Source organism: Mus pahari, chromosome 22 (genome assembly GCF_900095145.1).
Source record: "Mus pahari chromosome 22, PAHARI_EIJ_v1.1, whole genome shotgun sequence".
NCBI lineage: Eukaryota > Metazoa > Chordata > Mammalia > Rodentia > Muridae > Mus > Mus pahari.
In genome coordinates this window covers 17,589,422-17,614,404 of record NC_034611.1, presented here as the reverse complement: position 1 = coordinate 17,614,404, position 24,983 = coordinate 17,589,422, and the positions used below count along the sequence as shown (strand labels likewise).

Sequence of the window (24,983 nt, the reverse complement as noted above, 5' to 3'; positions counted from 1 at the left end):
GAAATGTAAATAAAGAAAATAATAATAATAATAAAAAGAATGTTGGGGTTATCCTTCAGATTTTTTTAGAGGTGATGATTCCAGCATGTTATAGGGAACTTTGTATTTTTCTGTTACAGCCAAAGTGAATGTTGCAGCTATCACAGTCAGTAGGTCATGCCTGCATTTGTTTACTAGCGTGCATAGATTGGGATGCTGACAATTTCTTTAGCTCCTGAGTTTCAACTTCTAATGGAGGGTCTACTACAGAGCTGTTGTGAGAGTTGATGAAGTCACATTTAGAAAAAAAAAAACCTCATGATTGTGTATAATGGCTAATATATGATCATAGGATTCCCATTTTGCACACTAAACATTGAAATGGTTTTGACACGTTATGGAAGAAAATATGTGGCCCTATGAATGGCTCATTGGGTTGGTGATAGTAATTGTTTACAGGACACAAATTCCCAAGTCCTTTGTGCTCTCATTTCCTCCTGAGGTTACTGAGAGAGACTTATTCCAGGGAGTAAAGGGCATATTATATTATAAAGGCATACACTTTTATCAATTGAACCTAATGTAGTGAGGGGGAAGTGGGACTGTACCACTGGGGGGCTCTGTCCCCCTCAGTCTGGTCTGACTGGCCTAGAACCCAGGTAAACAGAAGACTTGCTTGGTGTGACTAGAACCACTGTATGCATGCAAGTCTAGAAACATATTCTTTATTAGGATATAGCCCTAGGATAAGGAGCAGGGAACATGCTTGTTGTGGTTGGCTACATGTGCACAGGTGTCATCATGTGCTTGTGCTTATGGAAGTCAAAATGCCCATCCACTATCTAGCATTTTGGAGACATGGTCAGTGATCCAAGAGGATCCACCTGTCTCTACCTTCCCCATCCCTGGGATCGGAAGCATGCCAGCCTGCCACACCTGTTCTTGTTGGGTTCCGAGGACATAACTTGAGTCTATGTGCTCACAAGGCAAGATGCTTTACTGGTAAGCTACCATGGCAGCCCCAGGTTTGATCATAATTGGTTCATTTAAACTCTTGTCTCTATTGCTAGAGTCTAGTTTTCCTTCTTAGGATAGAGCAGTAGGTGGGCTAGGAGGAAAAGGCCCTGCAAAAATGGGGACCTCAACCTGGCCTACTCATTAAGGGATATTTAAAACGCGGGCATCAACAGTCTTTACCTCAGACCAACCACAATCCACCCAACCATTCCAAAAGGCTTCCAAGATGCTCAAAAGGTGTGGCCAAGATTGAAAACCACAATCCTAAAAGTTAACATTATTTTTATTAAAAAAATGAAAAACTATGGCCAGACAAAATCAAACAAATTCACCATAACTTTACTACTTCATAAGCGACTGTAGCATCATGATACTCTTTATATCCTATGTTTATTTCTATTTCAGCTTAAGTGATATTTTAAAAACAATGTGAGGAATTAACTTCTGTAAGCAAATAAAAACACTCTAAAAAGATTTCTTTTTGTATAATTTGTTCTACATCTGAACATTCCCAAAGCCTTTAGCACAGAATGGGAAAGTGTCTATTTTGAACCTTGCTCCACATTTCAGCCTTTCCCCACCTCACTCTCTGATAATAGGCCTTCAGCCAGCCACTAGACTTCAGTTCTTTAGTATATGCAGGATCACCTTGGCTCGGAGCTTTTCAGGTAGCTGTGTGGTGGTCATGAACTTGTCTATGAATCATTTCTCTAGAAACACTTTGGTAAGTGATGTTTTTAGAACTCAAGTAGAGTTTTCTATTTACATCACCTATGGAAAGACAGGGATGCCTTTTATGAAAGTGGTCCTTGGTCTGCAGGTGGATCTGAAATGTCAGGAGATTTAAAATCACCACTACATCAATGGGCACAAGGAACCATGGCAATGGTGGCTCATTAGGACGAAGTCATAGAATTACCTTACTGTGGACCAGTAAAGGAAGAAGAAAAGGGTGAGCAGAAAGGTGTAAGCCTGCAAGAAATTATCTCAGAATGGAAGCTGGGGATGCAGGAGGATGGACTCAGGAGTGGGGACAATAAGAAGACACATCACACTGTGGAAACACAATCACAAGTGTGGACAAATGGGGCTAGAGAGAGCGATCAATGGCTAAGAGCACTGGCTATTTATCCCAGAGGACTCATCTGGTGGTTTACAATTGTCTGTAATGCCAATTTCAGGGGAATATGATCTCCTTTGCTGGTTTCTGAGGGCATTGGACACACATTATTCATAGACCTATGTGCAGGCAAAACACCCATACACATGAAAATGAAAAAAATAAACTAACATAAATCAATAGACAAATAATCAAGCAATCTGAGTTCATCAGTCTAGAACCCCAAATCCTCAAGAGAAGAGGTTCAACTGTGGAGCCTTGGGAAGGATGAACGAGGAGGAAATGACCCACTCTGCCACATTCAGAAGGACGTGACTTTTAAAATTATCTCAATCTATTTGCCTTGGGCAGGTAAACGTCTTCTTAGAAAAGGCCTCTAGAAATTGTGTTTATAGCACCTTACATAATCATCAAATATTTACTCTGTAACAGAGAAATTCTATTCCAAATAAAAAGGATCCTATGCTTGCTATTATACAAAGCAAAAGGAAAAAAAAAAAAAGCCAGGTGCTTTTTCAAGTCAATAAACACGCACACCCTTGATTGCATCCTGTTAATATTTCATGGAGAAATTAGTGCAGTCAATTTCCTTGCCTTGGTTATTCTCTGCTCAGAATCAGAGGAAGCTGGCAGTCTTCACTGTAAAGCAACTAATTTGTTGCCCCCACCCCCAATGTTCACCTCTTCCAGGGGTCTTCCCTTTACCTCAGTAACGTGCTACCAAAAGCATAGAGGCCAGTGCATTTTAATTGGATTTTATAGTATAAAAGAACATGAGTGATTTGTCTACTTTCTAGAGTTTCCATTTACAATATCTGGCAGTATGAATTACTATACAGTTAGCAGCTTCCTAGGACTCCAAAGGACTTGCAAAAGCAGTTCCTACCCAGCACACATCTGGAACATATGTACCACATGCCTAGTTAGATGCATGTCACGGGTTGTTTTACTTGTTTCCCTAATGACTTAAGGGCCATGCCTTTGTTACAGCCAGCTCTCGCTACTCATGGCTTGTGAATCTGCAAATTCACCTGTCTGTCTGTGCAATCCCAAAGTCAATGGGATTTTTTTGACTCATGGCAAATTTTCCGTTCCCTTGCAGTCTTATGCTGTGACAAGGTTAAGCCGCCCGAGTGTATTCACAGCTGAGGCGAAACAAAAAGGTACCCTGCCTTCCTTGTTCAGCTCTCACCCCGTGAACAAGGGTCCTGTTTATAATGTGACTCGTGCTCATTTTCACATTTTTGTGCTTTATGGTGGTGATTTCTGTTGTTTTAAATGGCTGCTAAATATAGTGGTGAAGGGCCAGCTAGCGTTCCCAAGTGTAGGAAGCTGAGATGTGCTTTAGATAATCTGGCTACAGACAGGAGTTAGAGCACTGAGAACTATAAGATTAATGCCAATGAATATATTTCTAGTAAATATGGTGTATTTTATTTTACTGTGTTCGATGGGTTAGGACTTGAAGCCAGCATCTCATATATGCCAAGCAAATGCTCTAACAAGGAGCTACATTTCTGGTCCAGTCTAGTCCAGTCCAGTCCAGACCAGTCCAGTCCAGACCAGTCCAGTGCAGTGTCTTTCGACAATGCTGATCATAAACCAAGATTACATATTTACTAGTTGACCCCAAGATTCTGAGCAACGGCACACAGGAACCTAACCCCATGGCAACAGTAGAGTCTTGGCTAATTCGGGTGTTTCCTGCAGCTTTGGAAGCCTAACGCATAGAATGAGAGTCAGGTGTCACTTGAAATCTGTAGACAGAAAGTGGAGCTTCGTGGTCATGGCCTTAATATCTGAGTCTAAAGTGAAACTCACACTGTTCAGTTTAATGAATTCAATGTTCTGATGCTTCTAAGAACGTCATCAAGGCTGGGCATGGTGGTGCACACCTTCATTCCCCACCTCTGGAAGGCAGAGGCAGAGTGCCTCTCTCATCATAAATGTCTCCTTTCCTGGTTGCCACGGCAGCACGCATGGGGACTGGGGTGGGCACTTTGCTTTCTCAGGTGCTGCATCATCCACTAACCCCCCCCCCACCACCAATGGGGCACCGATGGGTGTCCACAGCACCAGGAGGCATGGGCTGATTGACACTTCCTCTGCCTTTATTATGTCAGCCCTTTTTGGTTCTTATTCCCAGGAATTCTTGGCACAGTGTCTCCACAATACTTGGTGTTGTGGCTTACATTTTATCCCTTGAACAAAAACTCATCGCTCAGCTCCTAGTTTCAGTCCCCCGGCAGCTCAACCACAGCTTCCTGGAAAACCTTCCCTGCTCACAAATCACTTAGCGAATGGAAACATAATCCCTAGCAACTCAGCAGGGTTAATAACAGCCTACAGGTCTGCCAAACACAACGCTGGTACCCAAGCGCCTTAGTTTGCACACCTTTGTTCTCCCGGAGCATGGAACTTCCAGTAAGTGATACCTGCAAGCTTCGGTTTATTTCATGGTTTAGAAGTGTCTTCATGTGACTCCGAAATGAACACAGATTAGTCATAGATTACTGAGAAGTGTTGAACACAAAGAGAAAAGGAATCTCAAAGGTGTTTGACTGTTCTGTTTCTCAGGTGCAGCGCAGCCCAAGGGTGTGCATTCTCTGTTCTCATTCTCTCCTATGGTTGGTATACTGCATGATGTGTGTGTGCATGTGTGTGTGTGTGTGTGTGTGTGTGTGTTTATAAGGGTTTCACTGTGTAGCCCAGGTAAGCCTCACATCTATGAATCTCCCATCACCCCAACTTAATGAAATCAGAGGTGTGTACCGTCATACCACCATGGATAAACTTAAAAACAAAAGCAAAAACAAAAAACAACCCCCTCCCCAAGTGTGGTATTATAAAGACTGTCTACTTGTGGATGTAATCAATACTATTATTTATTATTTTTAGAAAAAATTTTTTTGCTAAAATTATTAAATCACTGGGTACCCCAGGCTAGTTTTGAACTTGTGATGCTTCTGTACCTGCCTCTTGAGTGTTGGTTATTATAGACTTGAACTATCACTCCCAAGTATTTAATGCTATTTAATTGACAGTAAAATATTGTCAATGTAGTTTCACCATATAGATTTGTTTCTAACTAGTTTATTTTTTGGGGTCAGACACCAGCTCCATAGTAGCGATCTTTCTAGCAAACCCCTTCGACATATGTCTGATTGTTTTCTTTGAGAGAATGATGCATATTGGAATTGATAGATTAAAAAAAAATCAATTTATTACATAGCATGTTATTTTGAGGCCCTTGAAAGATTTCCATGAAGCTGCATTGTAAGCACTGATTAGCATTCAGTCTGTACTTCTGACCTGAGTCTTCTGTGTGCAAGTAAGTTTTCTTGTGGTATGCTGGACCAGGATGCTAAGGTACAGAGAAATAGACTTCCTGGACAGCCTCTAGGAAAGAACCCTTCTCTTAAAAGTGTGGCTGATAGACGAGGAAGTCTCTGTGTTTACATAGGTGTCATGAAGAGTGCTTTACTCCCAGCAAGCTTCCGACCAGCCTGATGTCATATATATTACTCAAACTTGTCTAGAAGCTGCGCGGAACAGCTGTTTTGATGGGATAACGACTCTGAACACCATTTGCTAATTTTCTATTCAGATTTTACTGTTTCTCCTTAAGTTTGTCAAATTCTCCAATCAACCCTCACTCTAGAGTTCAGGATTCTATTCAAAATAAGCAATGTTGTTAGGAGCGGTTGTTACAGGATAGAGCTCTGCTGGGTCCATGCTTGAATGGAGGAATAGAACTCTAAGTGTCCCCTGGAAAGAAAGTCACTGTTATCAGTGGCCAGGGTCATTGATTAACTGTGGCTACTATGCCTGAGGAAAATTAGAAGCTGCTGCACATCGCTCTTCCTGCTTAAGGGATCATGAGGGATCAAGCTGCAGGATACATGCTGCTTGTATATCTCAGTAAAGATGCAGCCTGGCCCATGAAATTGTCCCTTATATGATGTCAGTGAAAAATGAATGTGATTGGACAAAGCATGTTTTATATATATGGTCCAGAGCTCTACCTGAGCTCTGTGAAAATCAGAAGGAAGCCTGTACTGCACATGTTTTCAGTTGGCGAATGCCCCATTGTCACCAAGACAAGAGTTTTTGTCCGGTTTTGGTTTTCTGGGCATGGCAGTGGAAATGGCCAGGCTTTACTCAGAGGCCCATGCTATGCTTGGGCTGTGCCCAGCTTGTGCTGAGGCTTAGTGAGTGAACTGACTGGTGATTTAGACTCTCACTGCTGGGGCTAGCAGAAATGGTCAGTAGGTTGTTCGTGTTTGAGACCAACACTTCCTCTTCTTGTACACTTTCTTCATTTCCCGATAGTCCCACTTCCTCCTTAGCAACTTTGTCACAGACAAGAAAGTCCTGATAAACAAATTTCTCATAAGATGATGATAACATATGGTGTCACTATTAGGAATGTTTTATTTTATTTTTTGTCCTTTTGAAAGATATTTTTTTTACTTATTTTTATTTTATTTTTTCATTCTTGAACATTTTATTCCTGTATACAACGTATATTGGTTGTATCTTCTCTCTAGTTCCCCTAAAGTAGGACCACAAGAGAGAAAATATTTTTTAAAAATTTGTTTTTATTTTATTTATACAAATGTTTGTCTGCGTGTATATATGTGACCATGTGTCTGATATCCTTGGAAGTCAGAAGTAGTTATAGAATCCCATGGAACTGAACTTATAAATATGGTTGTGAGCAGCCATGTGGGTGCTGGGAATTGAACCTGGGTCTTCTGGAGTCCAGCAAGTGCTCTTAACCACTGAGCCATCTCTCCAGCACAAAAGAACACTCTTAACAACCGCAACAACAAAATAACTTCCAGTGTAAATTTTTGTGCCATTGTGACATGTCTGGAGAGAAGAATATTTATTTGGTGTTTAAGAGGCATGTGGGAAATATTAGGACCAAGATTAGAGGAGTAACCATACTTCTTGAACTCAGTTGCTTGAATTGGTCATAGGTATGCTAATTAATCTGGCTGTTGTCATGGAAAGAACCAGGTTGCTGGTGAAGACTCATTTATTCTCATTTATACTTCTTTATAGTCCATCCACTTCCCTGCTAGGACAAGAATAGAATTTAGAAACAGCAGAGATTTGAGTACTATTAAAATCACCAGCTAGTTTCTTCTTTTGTTAAGATTTTTCACGGATCATTTTAGCAAATTTATGCTGGTTTATGTTAGAAATGTTTCTGTACCTTGCCTTTTTAGAGTAAGAAAAACATGTGCTTTAACTTATTTTCATTCACAGGCAGCAGTGAAGCAAGGTTTTTTTTTTTTTTTTTTTTTTTTTTTAATAACCAAGATAATTGGATCAGGCATTCCTTGCATCTTCAGTTTTCACTTAGAATTCAGATCTCTTTCTAGGCAAGAAGCATCTACCCTAAAAGGCAGGAGAAGTTTAAGGAGCCCACATGATTTACGTGATTTGACTTACCAGTTTGTAACAAGCAGCAGCTACCTCTGCCTGCCAGGAAGCAGGCCATGGGGGGTTTTCTTTAATTTTGCTTAGAGGTGTAAACTCTCACAGGCCATTTTCTTGGACTTTTAAGGAGAGTGGCAGGTATCTGCAGTACTCATTATAGAGAAAAGGCTCCACATGTGTACATTTCCATTCAGGCTGTTCTTCCTCACTTTAGTGTATATTAATGCAGCAGGGGCTTCTCTTTTGGAGGTTGGGGCTAAGTGGGGTCTTTATCTACAGAAGGGTCCAGCTCAGGATCACAGTGGACCTTCTAGGCTTTGCTGAGTTTACCTTGCACAACACAGCAGCTAAAATTCAGGCAAGATAATAAACCCCGTAAGTAAGTACACACACACTAGAACTCTGGTATATGAAGATCCTAGGGTTTTTTTTTTCTTTTTCTTTTCTTTCATATTCTTTCCTTTCCCTGTTTCTTTTTAAAGTATCATTAAGAGTCATTTCATTCTCTGCTCCATCTCCCATGCCTCCATTTCTTGTAGACAGGATACATTTTGAGGTTGAACGTTTTGTGGGTGGGTTGGTCCCTGTTGCTCCACTGGGGTTCCTGCCTGGCTACAGGAGGTGGCCTCTTCTGGTTCCTTATCCCCAGTGTAGTGAGTCACAGCTAAGGTAATCCTCATTGATTCTTGGTGCCTCCCTTATCCTAGGTCTCTGTCTTGTCCTGGAGATGCCCTCCACCCCTCACCCTGTCAGCTGCAGATTTCCATTCATTTTCATGGTCATCTAGCCTTCTCTCCTGTCCTTCCCCATTCTGATCCCAATCCTGAGCCCCGTTCTCTCTCCATCCCCTTTCAATTCTAGCTGTGTATCCCTTCCTCCATCCCTCTTCAATTCTAGCCATCTATCCTTGCATTCCTCCTTCAAGCCAGTTTCCCCACTTACCTTTCAACCATCCTCCTTGTCTTATTCATCACCTCTCACCTCATGCTCCATTCCACTCAGGAAATCTACTCTATTTTCCCATTTTCCATGGAGATCCATGTGCCCCTACTTCCCAGTTCCCTCCTCTATGCCTACCTTTTCTAGCTCTATGGATTATAGCTTGATTACCATTTATTTACTGGCTAATACACACACATAAACTAATATATACCATATGTATCTTTTGGGGTCTGGGTTACCTCACTCAGGACAATTTTTTTTTCTAGTTCCACCCATATGCCTGCAAATCTCTTGATGTTATTTTTAAAACAGCTGAATGACACTCCATTGTGTAAAGGTACCACATTTTATTTATCCACTCTTTTGTTGGGGAGCAGGTTGTTTCCAATTTCTGTCTATCAAGAATAGAGCAGCAATGAACATAGCTGAGCAACTGTTCCTGTGGTAGGATGAAGCATCCTTTGGGTAAATGCTCAACTGCGATATAGCTGGATCTTGTGCCAACCAATTTTTATCTTCCTGAGGAACTGCCGTAGTGGCTGTACAAGTTTGTACTCCCACCAGCAATGGAGGATTATTTCTCTTGTTCCGTTCTCACCAGCATGAGCTGTCACTTATATTATTGATCTTAGCCATTTGGATAGATGGAAGATAAAATCTCAGAGTAGTTTTGTAGTTTTTGATTTGATTTTCCTGATGGCTAAAGGTGTTGAACAGTTCTTTAAATGTTTCTCAGCCATTTGAGTTTCCTCTCTTAAGAATTCTCTGTTTAGATCTGTACCCCCTTTTTAAATTTGGCCTACTTGTGTTTTTTTTTTTTTTAAACCAAGTTTCTCTCTCTCTCTCTCTCTCTCTCTCTCTCTCTCTCTCTCTCTCTCTCTCTCTTTTAAGTTGGAAAACAACTTTCTTTGTTCTAGGGCGTTGGCCAGAGTCCCCTTAGAATTTCTGAAACTGCTTCTTGGTGCCAGCAGCCTTGGTGACTTTGAGCACATTGAACCGAACAGTCTTGCTCAGGGGCCCCACACTCTCCAACAGTGACAATGTCTCCGATCTGTACAGAAACAGGGGGGCAGGTGCTCAGACATGCTCTTGTGACGCTTCTCAAAGCGATTGTACTTTCAGATGTAATGAAGATAGTCCCAGCAGATGACAATGGTCCTCTGCATCTTCATCTTTGTCATGAGACCAGACCTCGGATGGAGATGATACCAGTGAAGGGGCATCTCTTGTCTATGTAGGAGCCCTCGATGGCCTCTTTGGGCATCTTGAAGCCTAGACCGATGTGTTTGTAGGACCTAGGGAGTTTTTCCTTGCCGGTTTCTCTCCCAGCAGAACCCGCTTCCTGTTCTTAAAGATTGTAGGCTGCTTTTGGTAAGCACGCTCTGTCTGAATGTCCGCCATCTTCCCGGCAGCCGGAGTTAACCAAGTTTCTTGAGTTCTGTTTATTTTGGACATTGGCCCTCTATCAGATGTGTGGTTGGTACAAATCTTCTCCCATTCTGTGGGCTGCTGCTTTGTCCTTTTGATGGTGTCTTTTGGTGTGCCTCTGGGGGACACAGTGCCTGATCATATAGGGTTGCTGGTGTCCACGGGGAATCCCAAAACCCACAAAATCCAGGATCTAGGCCAAGAAGGGTTCAGAGTATATTGCATGTTTATCTCTGGGCCATTCAGCCCTCATAGAGGAGGTGTTGTGATGTAACAATCTGCAGACCTACAGAAACCATCTCACCATGACAGCAGAGGTATGCTTATCTCCAGTTATACTGTGGTTGAAAATGTGTTTGGGTACTTGGCTGATAGGTAAAATTGGGAATATCTAATGTAGAAAACCTTGCCTTCGGATCCCTAGGAACTCCAGGTCTTCCTTTGTCCCTAGAGTTGGGTTCTGGAGTTTCCTCTTGACCTGGCGGTTGGAAAGGCCAGTTACTCTATCACTGTGCTGAAGTTATGAAAACTTTCCTGGCTAACAGGGCAGAGTTGGTGGTTCAGCATGTCTACCTTGCCACTCCCATGCAGGATAGGTTACATCGCAGGCTCCAAAGTGAAGTATGTGACTGGGAATGGACACTAGGTCTTACAGGTAACACCAGGGGTGTGTGTGTGTGTGTGTGTGTGTGTGTACATGCGCACATGTATAGCTGTCCTACAGTTATTCCTGGTGGTGTAAGAGCTCACAAGAGGATCTGTGAGGGCACCACTCAGGAATATACCCACACCCACATCCCCAACACCCACAGTCACATCCCTGCCCCCACCCAGTCTCACTTCATGGCAGGCAGGTGCTAGGAGCTGGCATAATCTGAATTTTGTTTTGTTAGCATCACTATTCTTCATTTGTCTCTCTGCTACATTTCCATGCGGTCTTTGAAGAGATCCCACCCTGCCTTGCTGGAACTCATGCTCTTCCTCTAATAGTCTCATCTTTGGGCTCAACCCCTCCCTGACGACCTGGGCTCAGAGATCAGCCTACTTTGGTACTTAAAGTCCTGGCTGACCCACTGGCCTCCTAGGCTCATGTATTTCTTCTTCCTGTCCATGGTCTATTCCTGAGGTATCATTGTGATCACCTATATTTTCATCCTTACCCCATGAAGTGGTCCATGGTGACTGATAGTCTACTATGCGTAGTGAGTGATCCCCATTGGATTCTGGTGTTGGTAGTGGACAGTACCAGGAAACCTGGCAAGGTTGAGTGGGTTGGAAGCCCTAGCACCTCACACCAAAGGATGGTAGGAGCTTCACCTGCTTCTGAACAGGCCCCTGTCATATGCCCATACTCCCCAAGTTGCAATGTGACCTATGGTCATGTGTAGATCAGAACAGAGTTCTCCATGCTAATGAGTTATCTAGATGGGTCCTGAGGGTTTAGCCAATAAACTTCCCTTCTCAGACATTCCTTCCTGCAAAAGTATGTAATCTCAGGTCCACCCCGAGAAAGTGGTACGTACCATTTTCCATCGAACAATCAATAACCAGTTTGGAATCAAAGCCTGTCTCTTTCATCAAGAACCTTCATGGGGAACATGAAAAGAGCTTTCCTCTACAGAGCTACACCACCTAAGACTCCCGCAGAAGGCCCCTTGGTGCTCCTAGACAATCTCTGCTAATATCTCTGACACTTTTTCCCATGTGAAGATGTTAGCAAATCCTCACAGACTAGCAGGTGCATGAGTGTGATAAGATTGGCCCAGACCACAAGTTCCTCTTCTTGCTTTCCCTTCACTGTGACCTGTTGACATTCTGACGCTGTAGTAATATTCCCTCATGCTCTTTGCTTGTCCTCTGTCCAAGATGCCAAGTAATGCATTTGTCCACATTCCCCACTCAATGTAGTGGCCCCTACCTGTTGGGTGAGCTGATTTCTTGCATTCTTCCCACAGTGCCCTTGCATAGTGTGCTGTGTCCCCCTCTACAGATGTGTGAATGTAATAAATCCTTTAACTTCACATGCTTTGCAAGTATAAGTTAGGAAACTGAATTTGATTTTCAGCAACCTCACCAGGGAGCTTCTCTCCTCCACTTGGAGCACAGAGCATCAGTTTACTCCGATGAAACATTGTAAAAACACGAGAGATTCTCCACCGTGAAGGTATTTTGATTGCAGTACTCTGATGTTTTTCCTTTCTTCTATTTCAGCACTAGGGATGGAATCCAGAGCCTTGGGCACTGTAGGTAAGGCTTTGCCACTGAGCTATATCCCTAGCTCACACTTCTAATTCTTAAGAAAAAAGTGATCCATGGTGAAAAAGGGAAAACGGTGGGGAGCCTCTAGTTAGAGAGAGGAGAGTGAGATAAATACAGAAAAAGCCAGCAAAACAACAAGTATATCTGACAACTTCATTAGGAGTCATACTGTTAGCTATTTACCCCAAACCACCTATAATGCAGGTAAGTCAGTACATAAATATGCATATATATTTTAAATGACTTTTCCAATCTGGACTACCAGTGTACCCTTCAAGAGACAAAGGCCATCTAACAAAACTCCAACAGCAGGCATGACACGTCCTAGTTGTCTAAGAGACTCCCAAAACATACAGCCGATTGTTATTGTCCTTGGTTAGACCCCCTAAAGTAGAAGGTAAGTTGCTATTTCTGAAGCACCATGAACTTCAAACTCAAGGCCCAGAGATCCAGGAGCTGTATGGGGTCTGAGGGACCCTCCCTGAGGTCTAGATTTCATGGTACCAGAAGGTGCTGTGCAAGGTTCCAAAGAAACAAAGCAATGAACATTGTCCTACCCAACTATGACATGATAAACTACATGACTAGTGTGATGTTATGTTGTGAAAATGGCACACATACTGAGAGTTCTCTAATTGGACTTAAGACACGCCTGGTACTGGAACCTAATGAAATACCGAAGACTATTAAATTCTTCTCAACACGACTGCCTGAGCATGAGCTGGAGGAGCTGGAGGAGAACAGTGATGGACATGCTAGCATGAAAGAGGATGTACAGGGCACAGGTCCTGAGGCTTCTGTGCTAAACACAGGACTGCAGCCAGCTCAGGAAGGCTGAGGGCTGGGGAAATACTCTTTCCCAAGGAAGAGTACATCAGCTGGTTATCCATTATCAAATTGTCAGCCCTGAAAACTGACAGATGGGTAATTGTCTACAGACTGAGCAGGCTGTACTTACACATTCAGCAATATAATATATATATATTCCCACACATACCAATTTACACATATGTATGTAACAACAATTAATGAAAAGGAGGCCATGAATTTGAAAGAGCAAAGAGGGAGATATGGGAAGGTCGAAGGTAGGAAAGGGTAAGTTGAAATTATATAATTATACTATAATCTCAAAAATAAAAGAAATTATTAATGATTTACTTAAAAAAATTTAAACTGTGAAGAGGTAAGATCCTTCTAACCCTCAAGTGTGACAGATCCTCTCCTCAGTTAAACAACAGATTATTTTGTTTACACACCCAGGAATATTTTGTCCTTTTGTACGTATATGTATGCATCAATCTGTGTATATTTTTGTTGTTTTCTTATATACATGGTATTATTGCTCTGTATGATACCTTTTAAATTTCAAGTATTTCTTTTGGAATGAAAAATAATAAATAATATCTAGGGGCTATAAAACAGTTCAGAAGACGTTAAGAATACTTGTTCTCTCAGAGGAAATAGATCTGGTTCTCAGCACCTGTCCCCCACACCTGCAACTTCGGTAGCAGAGGACCTGAGTCCTCTTTTGACCTCCAGGGGCGTCCATATCCACATGGCATACAGACACACACATACACATAAATAGGCATAATTAAATCTTTGGAAATTAATTGTGTGTGTGTGTGTGTGTGTGTGTGTGTGTGTGTGTGTGAAAAAGAGAGGGAGGGGAGGGGAAAGGGGGAAGGGGAAGGGAAGAGAGAGAGAGAGAGAGAGAGAGAGAGAGAGAGAGAGAGAGAGAGAGAAGCACATGCAGACATCCAAAAGCATAACTAGCTGGAGTTTTTTTTTTTTCCTTCTGCCATGTGACTTGAACTCGATTTGTCAGGCTTGGCCCCAGGTGTCTTTATCTGTCGAGCCATTCTCTTTCGGAGTGGCACGCACTCAGTTTTATTTAGTCTTAATGAAGAAACTCACAGAAATATGGGTTAACATAAAATTGTTTGGGTTATTTTCGTTTGGTTATTTTTAGCTACTGAAAAAGTTAGTTTGAATGCCACTAAACAACACAACCCCAAAGAAAAAGGACAGCAGAGGCTAGAACAGGGTGTTGTGGTGCAGACTTGAAATCTCAGTGCTTGAGAGGAAGAGACAGGAAGATCAAACGTTTAAGTCCGACTTCAGTGACGATGTAGTGGAATCAAGATCTGGCTGTGCTATGTAATACTCCATCTCGCAAGACAACGAAACAGCAGCAGCAAGACAACCAGAGAACGGAGGACAGAGCTGTTTAGGATGTTAATGCTCTTTTAGCCTAGTGATCTCCCATCTTTGGGGTCAGATGTATCTCCGTCATTGCAGGAAAACTCAAAATATCCCTGTGACCTCTTGTCCATTCACAGTATCTCATAAAACCAATTAGAGCTTTTTAAGAGTACTTTACAAGGACTAGAGTGTTCGAGGGGAAAAAATAAAAAGAGCTCTTGACCAGAAACCATTGCTTGTATCAAAACCATAGCTGGGAAAATAAAAGAGCATACATTGATAACGTTCACAACCTGTCATGGTGATAAATACACGAGAGCCTAGCTTTGGACAAATTCATTTCTGCGGCCGAGTAATTTCAGCAGAGTGGAACGATGCTAGAGCCAGCGCATTAGCCGGAGCACCCAGCTCAAGCCTACTTGGGATAAACCAACTTTTGAGCTTTAAGATTTACTCTGTATTGCATTTTGACCTTTGTTAATGTATTGCACAGCTGAAGCAGTCCAGTGATTGCCATGAGAGTGGATGTCTTCTTACGTAGACCACTTGGAGTGTGGTGTGGCTCCAGCTGGTCACAGAAGCATCTCTGTTTCCTATGACAGAAAATGATTATCTCCAGGTAAGTAATGGCATGGGAGCAGACTCCAATTCCTTTCTCCAGGCAACTGAGTAATATCAATGACCTCTCTGAATACCTAATCCATCACCAATGACAAGCAGAACATGAAAGAGAACAAGAATTGCTTCTGGCATTTTCCACACTAACTGTGCCTCTGGGAAACCTCTGATGTTAGAGATTTGGGAAGCAAAATAATCACCTTTTCTCATATTGCATTAATGGTCTAAAAAAGCTAAGTCATATTACAAAATAGGTCATATTAGAAACATCTTGCTTTAGAGCAAATGCAGCCTTTCACTGCTTGATTTCCAATACCTCCTGACACTTATGTCCTGAAAGACAGGTGTGCATGCTTTGCCAGACCCGGTTCTCAGCATGCTCTCTTCTTTGTAGCCAAAGACCCGATCATGGACTAATATCCCTGGCTTTCTCTGAGCCTCAACACTGCTGGTCATCCCTGCAAGTACTCTCTCCACCGCAGAAATCCAACCAACCACATGGTTTGGTTTAAGGTTCACTTCCATATCACTTCCCTGAGCGAATTTCTGACCCGCACTGTGATCAGTCTTACCTTTGCTAAAGTTGCCCGTGATGGAGTTCACCACACCTAGGTGTGTTCACGAAACCTTCTCAGCAGCCAGGTCTCTTTGCAGATCACAGGCTAAGGCAAGGCGCTCCTCTCCCTTTTCCTCAGATTTCCTGATCAGGGTGTCTACTCTTGCTGCACTCACTGTTCATACAGCCCACACCTGGGTAACAGCTTCCCCTCTTCACCCCAACCTTCCAGTTTATCTGATAAATATAACTATATATGCAAAGCAGACAACATGGTGTTTGCATATGCATGCATAATGCGAGTTTTCCCGCCTAAATAAATAACATACTGTGGCTTTTAATTATCTAATTATCTTTTTAGTGTCCTTGTCTATAAATCTCTCTCTCTCTCTCAATAAATTTCCAGTACATAATATATTATTTTTTGAGCTCCAGATTGCACTCATCATTGATATAGTTTAGGTATTGAGTGCTTCTTCAGAGCCCACAGGCTGAGGATTTGGTCTCTAGCCTCTGGCGTTACTAGGAGATGATGGAGCCTTTAGAGGTGGGGTCTAGTGGGAGTGAGTTAGGTCATTGGAACAGGCTATTGAAGGTACTGGAAGCTTGGCTCCTTTTCTTCTCTCTGTGCTTCCAGGCCTCTGTGAGGCGAAATGTCTCCTCTGTCATGTGTCCCCACCCTGATATGTTATCCTACTACATGCCCAAGGCATCAGAAATAAATGATTATGAACTAAAAGTCTTTGAAATTGAGAGCTGAAACAAACTCCTCCTCCTTATTAGTTGATTGGCTCAGATAGCAGAAAGTTGACTAGCGTTGTACCTTTGACCCACAGTTGCCCAACAAGCCCCTTGTAGCCACCTTGCTGCACCATGATTCTGCAGGTGTAATCTTGTTAGTTTCCATGCTCACATTAGGTCATGCAGAACTTGTTTTTATGTGCCTGACTTATTTTAGTGTATTGTTCTCCAGGTTCTAAGAAGACAATACTAACATATCCTTGTCATTGAGACTGTAAGTAATTATTTTTTTTCTTTTATACCACTTACTAATCCCCAGCGGGACCTATAAACCTGGGGAGGTGCTGTTGTACAAGTGTGTAGAGAGCTATTGTAGTCATTGACCAATGAAATAGTGTGTGATTCACTGAAATGGTAAGAGGTGTGCATTGTTTCTGTGTCCCCCAGCAGTGTTCAAATTAAATTTCATCCATTTTTAGACCATTTACTACAAATTGTATTTGTTAATGATATTGTGTGACCCACCTCAGTTCCTCTAAAGCACATCTCAGACACCATCATTAAAGGCTTCAAAACTGTTTCGGAAGACCACTGGATGGTTTATATAGCAGGGGCTAAATTTTTTTATAAATGAATGCTCTGTCCTAAATTAGTGCAGGACTTAAGGAAGGCATAGATGAGACTGTAGAAGAATTTTAATCCAGCAGCATGGCTATGCTAGCAAGAGATCACATCCAAAGACCTGTGTGATCTGGCTGACATGATACATTTTCAATCACTCTGACTGGAATATAGTAACATCCTTAGTACATACCTTTAAATTAAAGTTGGTTTGTAGAAGGAAGCATCCATGTTTCTCATTGAGGGTCAGAAAAAGTGATGAATCAGAGAAAGATATGACAGAATGAGTCAGAGATAGGATATGCCCAACTCTCATGAGAATACACAGAAATGAGAGGTGACTTAAATGAGCAGTGGGGGGAGAGAGAGAGAGAGAGAGAGAGAGAGAGAGAGAGAGAGAGAGAGAGAGAGAGAGAGAGAGAGAGAGAGAGAGAGAGAGATATTTATGGCACAGTTTTATAGAGACAAATTACAGATAAAGACAGAATGAGCCATATAATGAGACAATAGAATAGAAGCTTAGAACAGATTGCCAGAGTTAGTTTGAGGCTAAGCAGAGCAATTTAGTCAGACACTGAGAGAAGCCAGTTTGAGTCGGTCATCTTAGAAGATTAGATTTTTATGGAGGTTAGAAGCTTCCAGGCCTAGGCTAAGGAATAGTTAGAACAGGTGAAGAAACACTCTGACCTCAGCACAAACCATATATTTGCACAGCCTGGGTACGACTCTCATCTCGTACCATCATCTGAGGAGATAAAAGAGAAATTTACAGGAGACATTTCTAATGTGACACAGAGATTACTGGAAAGTACTCTGTGGCCCAATGCACAGTTCCACTTTTGTTTTTTCCTGCTGGACACCGTGGGACAATGGAGGATCATAGCAAGCTGAAAATTATCAAATGCTTACTCAAATAAGTCAGAAATATGTCAAGCCTACGCCTGTGGTTTCCTAATTTTCTAATTTGTAATAAACTTGTCAGAATTTGAGGCATATGCTGGCAGAGTATTTTAGTACAGATATTGCTGCACAAAATAACTGCTCTGTAAGAAAAATGGATATTGGGAGAGATTCAAATGAGTGGTGTCCATGTGGCCAGGCCTCACCTTTCTCAGTACACTGAAGCCTTGTTACCCAAGCTTAGGAACTGTTGATGTGAAGTGACAGTAAATCCTGGGACTCCTCAGATGTGCAAACCGCCACAGCCATGACACAGATGCAGGCAAAGGCTGTTCCTCTTCTCTAAAATAGGCTTTTTTTTTTTTCCTTACATAAACTAGCTTTTTCCAAGTTAAAACTTGGTTCACTTTACTGTAAGGCTGCCATTTCTTCCTACTGTCTGTCCATCACCTTTCTAGCTACATTATACTTTCAGAGTCATCTGAGAAAGAGCCAGGATTCTGTGCTTTAGTGGAAGACAGAAATCCACAGTGGGAATTTTCCATGCCTCTGCAACTCTTTACCTTCCCACTTTCCTTTCATTTCTCCTCCTCTCCCCTTCCTCTCTCTTTCATTTTCAAGTTGTTTTTTTTTTCTTTCTCCTTTGAGACAAGATCTCTCCTTGCAGCTCAGACTCCTTTCAAATCTGTGACCTCCTGACAAAGCCTCCCAACTTCTGGGATTGGCATCATGCGTCATGCTCAACTCAAGCTCATACTCTGAGTTCTGGAAAGAGAGCCCACCAGACTTCTTTTTTCCCCCAATAATTCTCAGCCCCCTGTGTTTTCTTTCTCTTTTTGCCTTTTAAAAGCCTTTCTCCTCATCCTATTATTATGTTTGTGCCTGTGTGTGTGCTTGTGCTTGTGCATGTGCAAGAGCAGGCCACGGTACCCATGTAGGGGTCAAGGGGCAGATTTCAGGAATTCATTCTTACCTTCAATCTTGTTGCCTCCCATCTGCTGGTAGTTATGCTGGGCTTCCAAATGTGTGACACTGTCTGACTTTTTAAGAAAAAGAGTTTTTAAGGAAAGTGTTTACTTATTTAATGTGTGTTTTTGTATATGTGGGTACCAGAGGAGGCACACAGAAGTCACAGGATAATTTGTGGGTGTCAATTCTCTCCTTCTACCGTATAGGTCCTAGTTATCGGCTCAAGTCATCAGCAAGTGCCTTTAACCACTGAGCCATATGGTTCCCTTCACATCTGGCTTTTTATTTGGGTTTCAGGGTAACTCAGGTCAATCTTGAGGCAATCCTGAGCAGCAAGTGCATTTATTTACCTGCTGAGCCTTTCACTAGCCTCCACTTTGCATTTCCCAAGAAGAGAACAGAAACAGTGAAAAGCAAGCAGAACTGGATATACATCTGTTCATTTGACTTTCTTGGCATTATGGCTGCTTGGGGGAAAGGACAAGGTCATTGTCAGTTCCATAAGATAGTGATGAGGCCCAGTGTTGCATGCATTTCTTTTCTTAACCCTTAGGTACTAAATCCCTTTTGCAAAGACATTTTTTTTCTTTCAAGAACCTCAGTCTTTAGCCCATGGTGTGACCAGAAATGGACAAAGCTCTTGGAACTTGTGAGCTATGGCCATCGTGTACACTCAGAGCTAGCTAGATAAATGCCTTACTAGAATCAAGTAGTTCAAGTAATGAGTTCTGGGTTCTGATATTCAGATTCAGTGTCTGACCCTGCTGTTTCCCAAGGATGGCAGCTTCTCCATCTCTCCAAACTTCTACTTTTCCATTTCTCAAGAGGAGGTAATTATCAAGTCTAAATGACACTACATTTGTAAATAGCTTTGTATGATGTTCTCTGGTCAGCTAGCACTCAATGTCAGCTGTGGTTTATATGTGGGTTACCATTACCACACAACTTTCTAATTTTATGAATTCTGTTGGGAATGCCATTCTGTTCAGCCCTTCATTATAACCATAACTGGGTCACCCTAAGTTAACTTTGCCTCTGAGGTGCCTCAGGCCTCACCTCACAAAATGATAATATTAATTCATCTCTTTTTAATTTATCAAGGGACTTCTACTAGTTACTAATTTTGGGATGCCTAGACTCTTTCTTCATGTCCTTGAACTTAGATGTTGAAGATTAAGTATTAAGGAGGGGAAAAAAAAAGATTGCTTAGCTTTACAGCTGTTAATTTTCTTCATTTTCAAACTGGCTCTTAGTAGCAAGTAGGAGACAGGGAAAAGGTACAAAATTGATTTAATGTGTTCTGGACACCAACTTTCCCTTATAGCTCTCCTCAAGCCTGCTGTATACGAAGTATAACCTGTAATGTATTTAGAAAACGGTCAAAGAGAACTGTCACTACTGGGAAGCCTGATCTTGTTCAAAAGTTGCTTCATGGCTGGCTTTCAGCTGCAATGCTTGACTGCTTATTCAGTTCTGGGAAGGCCATGTGTGTGATTTATGGAGGACCCTTAGGAGCAAGAGAGGACAGCCTTTTCCTTCACATGTGGCCTGGAGCAGACACCAGGGGCTGTACAGTGTCACAACTTTTACAAGGTCTACAGAGGACATGTGGAAGGTTCTCTACCATGGAGAGGGTGAATGCCTTAAATACTCCTAGGACATAGCCTGGCCCTAGGATACTGTAGTGTCCAGAACATGTTTGCTGAATGGTGTAGTGAAAGTGGCTTCAGTTTTACATGGTGATGAACATGGGGGGTGGGAACAATTGTTTCCCTGCTTTGTTTTAATTTGCAGCCACTCACTGCCTTTTGTTTCTGTTAGAAGCTCTATAGGAACCTTATTTACTTCAGCATCAGATATTACTCTACTTACTGGACAAGTCCAGGCTTGTCTAGAACTCATGTCCTTCCTACCTCAGCTTCTTAAGTGCTAGGAACACAGGTGTGTGCAATATGCTTTGTGACAATAAATTAAAAGACATTTGGTGGATGCCACGCAGGAGGAGCTGCAGTGGGTAAGTAAGCTCCCTGGAGATGACCCGTCATCTTGCTCAGCTGTGTTGGGAGCACTCTGGTGAGGCACGGCCTCAGGGACTTTGTCCCAGAATTGCTTCTTGCTACAGATGTACTTCCTCATGTTTGTCATTGTCCCCCCCTCACTGATCTGGCTTGGTGTGAGCGGACACCGGGAGACCCTGGCTGCTTATATAGCCTGGTGTGATTAATTCCTAGGTGATAGCCCACCTGTTGTGTAAATTTCCTGCAGATCAACGTGAAGAGAAACTTTCATGAATTAATGGTGTTTAAATGAACTAATGATTTCATAGAATTCCAGACACGATTCAAATAATTTTAGGAGGAAAGTGTAAGGAGATGGATTTAGTTGTTTTGTCAGAAAGATGTAACAAAGTTAGAATCAAGAATAGAATGTGCCCCCTCCTCACAGAATAGTAAGTAAAAGCTGCATAATAAGAAATACAACATTCTTTTATAAATTGCACTAGGAAAAGAAATAAGCTTGGGACAGATTTTTTTTGATCAAGGAAAAACATTCTTTTTAGGTCAGGTCCAAGGATGAAGCTACAGGTATGCACTATGATAAAGCAAGGCCACATGAAACTGTTGGTATGAACTCATAATGAGTTTACAGAATGAAACACTGCTTTGAGCTTACCATCAGAACTTTTGTTTAAGAAGGTATAAAATGGCTCCATCAACTAAATATAAATGTATATATGTCTGTCTGTATAATATGTCTGTATGTCTGTCTATATGTATATGTATACATACACATGTAGGGATATATATATATATATATATATATATATATATATATGTGTGTGAAATTGATGAAACATGTTGTTGGGCCCACCTAGAATGCGTGTGTGTGTATGTGTGTGTATGTGTATGCATGACCTCTTCTCTGTCCTTTTCTTTCTCATTGGCCACTTAAGAGTGAAAAGAGCTCAGAGTTTCTTGCTGGGCATTCTTACCAGCCCTAGATAATTCAGTTGGCTACTATTAGCACTGACCTCAAGTGCCAATGCCGTTCGCCATACCTTACTGCTTTCTTTAGTTATCCGGATGCCAGACAGGCTTTCAGAAGATGTTGATTACAGAAAAAAATAATTAAGGATAAAATACTCTGCACAGTATTCATTGAGAAGACATTGCGCGGAATGTGTAAGCTGAAATAAGAATATTTAACTGCAGAACTCACAATTCTAACAAGAAACTGTTTGTTTTATTTTGGTACCCTGAAATTTTTAGGTATCTACTCCTTTATTTAAAAACGAGGAGCTTGTCATTAGGGATGTAGCTCAGTGTACAGCATTTGTGTTTCACGTTCAAGGTCCTGGGCTTTATCTGCATCATTTAAAATATAAAAGAAAATAACTTGGAATAGATGAGCTGTGGCGCCCCTGTCTGATTTTTAAATGCTGGTACAGGGTGTTTGCACGGGTTTAATTTATAAGGCAAAGCTTCACCCCATCAATTATAGACAATGCACTGTTTTTCACAAGCATTGCTGGGTGTAGAATCTATGTTCTACTCCTAGGGAGATGGGGATCAGTTTGATCCACTGAAAGCTGGCTCCTAAGAGAATCCTAGCCAACAGCTATCTGAATTAGAGGTAAAAACTAAATTGCACACATTTTTAATGATGTCCTAATAATATCTAAATTCATAATTTAAAAATGCATAAGATAATTGTCGCTAGCCAGAATATATTCATAGTCTTCACACAAGACATATTTCAATGACTTTTATGTGTGTGTGGTACTAAGGATTGAATCCAGGGCCTAGTGCGTGATGGATAGAAACTTTACATATTAGCCACACTCCCAATGCTTAAGACATTGCTTTTACAAACCAAGCTGTTTATAACTGACAGTATAAAAGCTCTGAACCCGGTACAGGTTTTCATACAAACAGATAGACACAGATAATACAGACATCATATGCACGTGCCCACAATACATATTCACAATCAGTCATATACAGCTTCAGATACATTATACATGTACACACAGATCTCTCTCTCTCTCTCTCTCTCTCTCTCTCTCTCTCTCTCNCACACACACACACACACACACACACACATGCACACACACTCACATGTTCAAGTACACATGTACACACATAGTACATTAGAAGCACGTACATAGACACACAGACTCACCCAGACCTACTTCTTGAATTGGAGACATGTGAGGGAGGACACTCTTGCTGTGGCAGAAGTACCAGGATAACAGTGGCAGAGAAAGGCACCTGTGAAGAGTCACAAAGATGCCCAAGGCAGGGGAAAGCTGCCTGATGTGCACTCTGGGGGCATTATCAGCTGCTTCTTTCCAGCTCACTTCTATAAAGAGGATGTAGACTGTGTAAAAGCCAACTGGGAAAGAGGGGACAGTGCGAGATGGAAAGGGAGAGCAAGAAGGGAGTGGGAGGGACTATCTGAAGAAGAACTTGACATAGGGGAGGTTGAATGTACATCCCCGTGTGCCCAGTGCTTAGGACCACTGGATGTGGTGCTTCCTGAATGTAATAGGTACCAATACGGATGCTACATGGTCTCCCATATCCCCACGTGCTCCATGTGAACGAGCATGCTGACAAGACTATTTAGGGACTATTTGAAGGAAATCCCGGAGGATTTGGGGACATTGAGAAGCAGTGGTTCCTGAAAGAAGAAATGTCACTGCACTTTGGTGTTTGCCCCCATTTATTGATAGATATCTTCTAGTCTAGCTGTGTAGAGGAAGTATTTTGTCTCAGAATTCATGATCTTAAGATAGGATAAGATTTCCCCATCAAATGCCTGCTCTACTGTTATCTGTTCTTGTGTCTAGGATGTTACTACAAAGGACCTCTGTCATCTCTCTCAAGCACAGGGCGGGTTTTGTGACTCACTTCTAATCAGCAGAATGGAGCAGAGAGGTTGGGAAACATCACCGAAGATGACACCACAAGAGGTCTAGGGTCCCCCGATGTTGCCAGATCCTTCCGTCGTCTTTGCTTGAGGGACCACAGAGATCCGGTGTCCCTAGCCCAACTCACTGGAGACCGAGGTTGCCAGCAGCTTGGTGAATGATTTTGGAACGAAAAGTCCCTCTTAGCAGAGCCCTTTGATGGCATACCCCGTCCACACCACCAACACACAGCCTCATGGGAGACGTTGAGCAAGCAGCACACACCTAAACCCTGCCCAGATTCCTTACCTGGAGGAATTCAACTGAAAAGTGGAGGATTCTTGTGAGTTGAATGTGAAAAGTCCCCCACAGACTACCTTTTTAGCTTAGAATCATAGTTACTAAGTCCATTAAAGACGCTGTTTCTTCATTGATCACATCAGATGGGAGTGATAACAACTCTATTGCAGCAGATTGACAATTGAATTAAAAACAATTGTAGTGTTGATAGCAGCAGCTAACATATCTGAATTAAGTGTGATATAGTAAAGTGTTGGTTAAATACATGGTCCTAATAGCTTAGTGTAACGTAAGTGAAAAGTTCCAGATTAAAAAAAGAATATTCCTTTTTATTTATGTGAATGTGCGGCTATGTGAGAGGTATGTGCATGTGATGTAGGTACCCAGGGAGACCAGGGTCTGATGTAGTCCAGACTAGCTTTGAACTTGCCATCCCAAGTGCTGAAGTCATAGGCCTGTACCACAGTACTGGCATTAGAATTTCTCTGCTGAGTAAGTTAGTGAGATGACTCCCAGGGCACATATGACCAACATCTCCACACTCATGCCTTCCATTTGATCCTGACACGTCTGGGCTACCCGTGAGCCTTGAACACCTCTCTACTCTGTGTCTATTTACCCAGCAATGCATTTGTTTGTCTATGCCTGTGCCTTACTCACTAGACTATCACCCTTGGGAACAGTGATTACATGCTTTTGGTATCTTTCCAGTTTGTGGCCAGCTAAGTGATCAATACATATGTGCAAGATGAATGAACAAGTGATTGCTTTATTACAATTCCCTAATCTTTTTTAAGAACAGGCATTTGTTTTCTCATTATTGTGTTTTGTTTTGTATTGTTTTATTATTTTTTGTTTTGTTTTGCTTTGTTTTTTTTTTTTTTTTTTTTTTTTTTTTTTTTTTTTTTTTTTTTTTTGAGGTAAGGTCTTTTTATGTATGTAGTCCTGGCAGTCCTGGCAGCTTG

General features: G+C 41.9%; 1 pseudogene; it reads right to left on the bottom strand.

The window, feature by feature from the left end:
* Window positions 1-9,445: 9,445 nt before the first annotated feature.
* LOC110338969 lies at window positions 9,446-9,921 on the bottom strand (annotated as a pseudogene).
* Window positions 9,922-24,983: the final 15,062 nt, after the last annotated feature.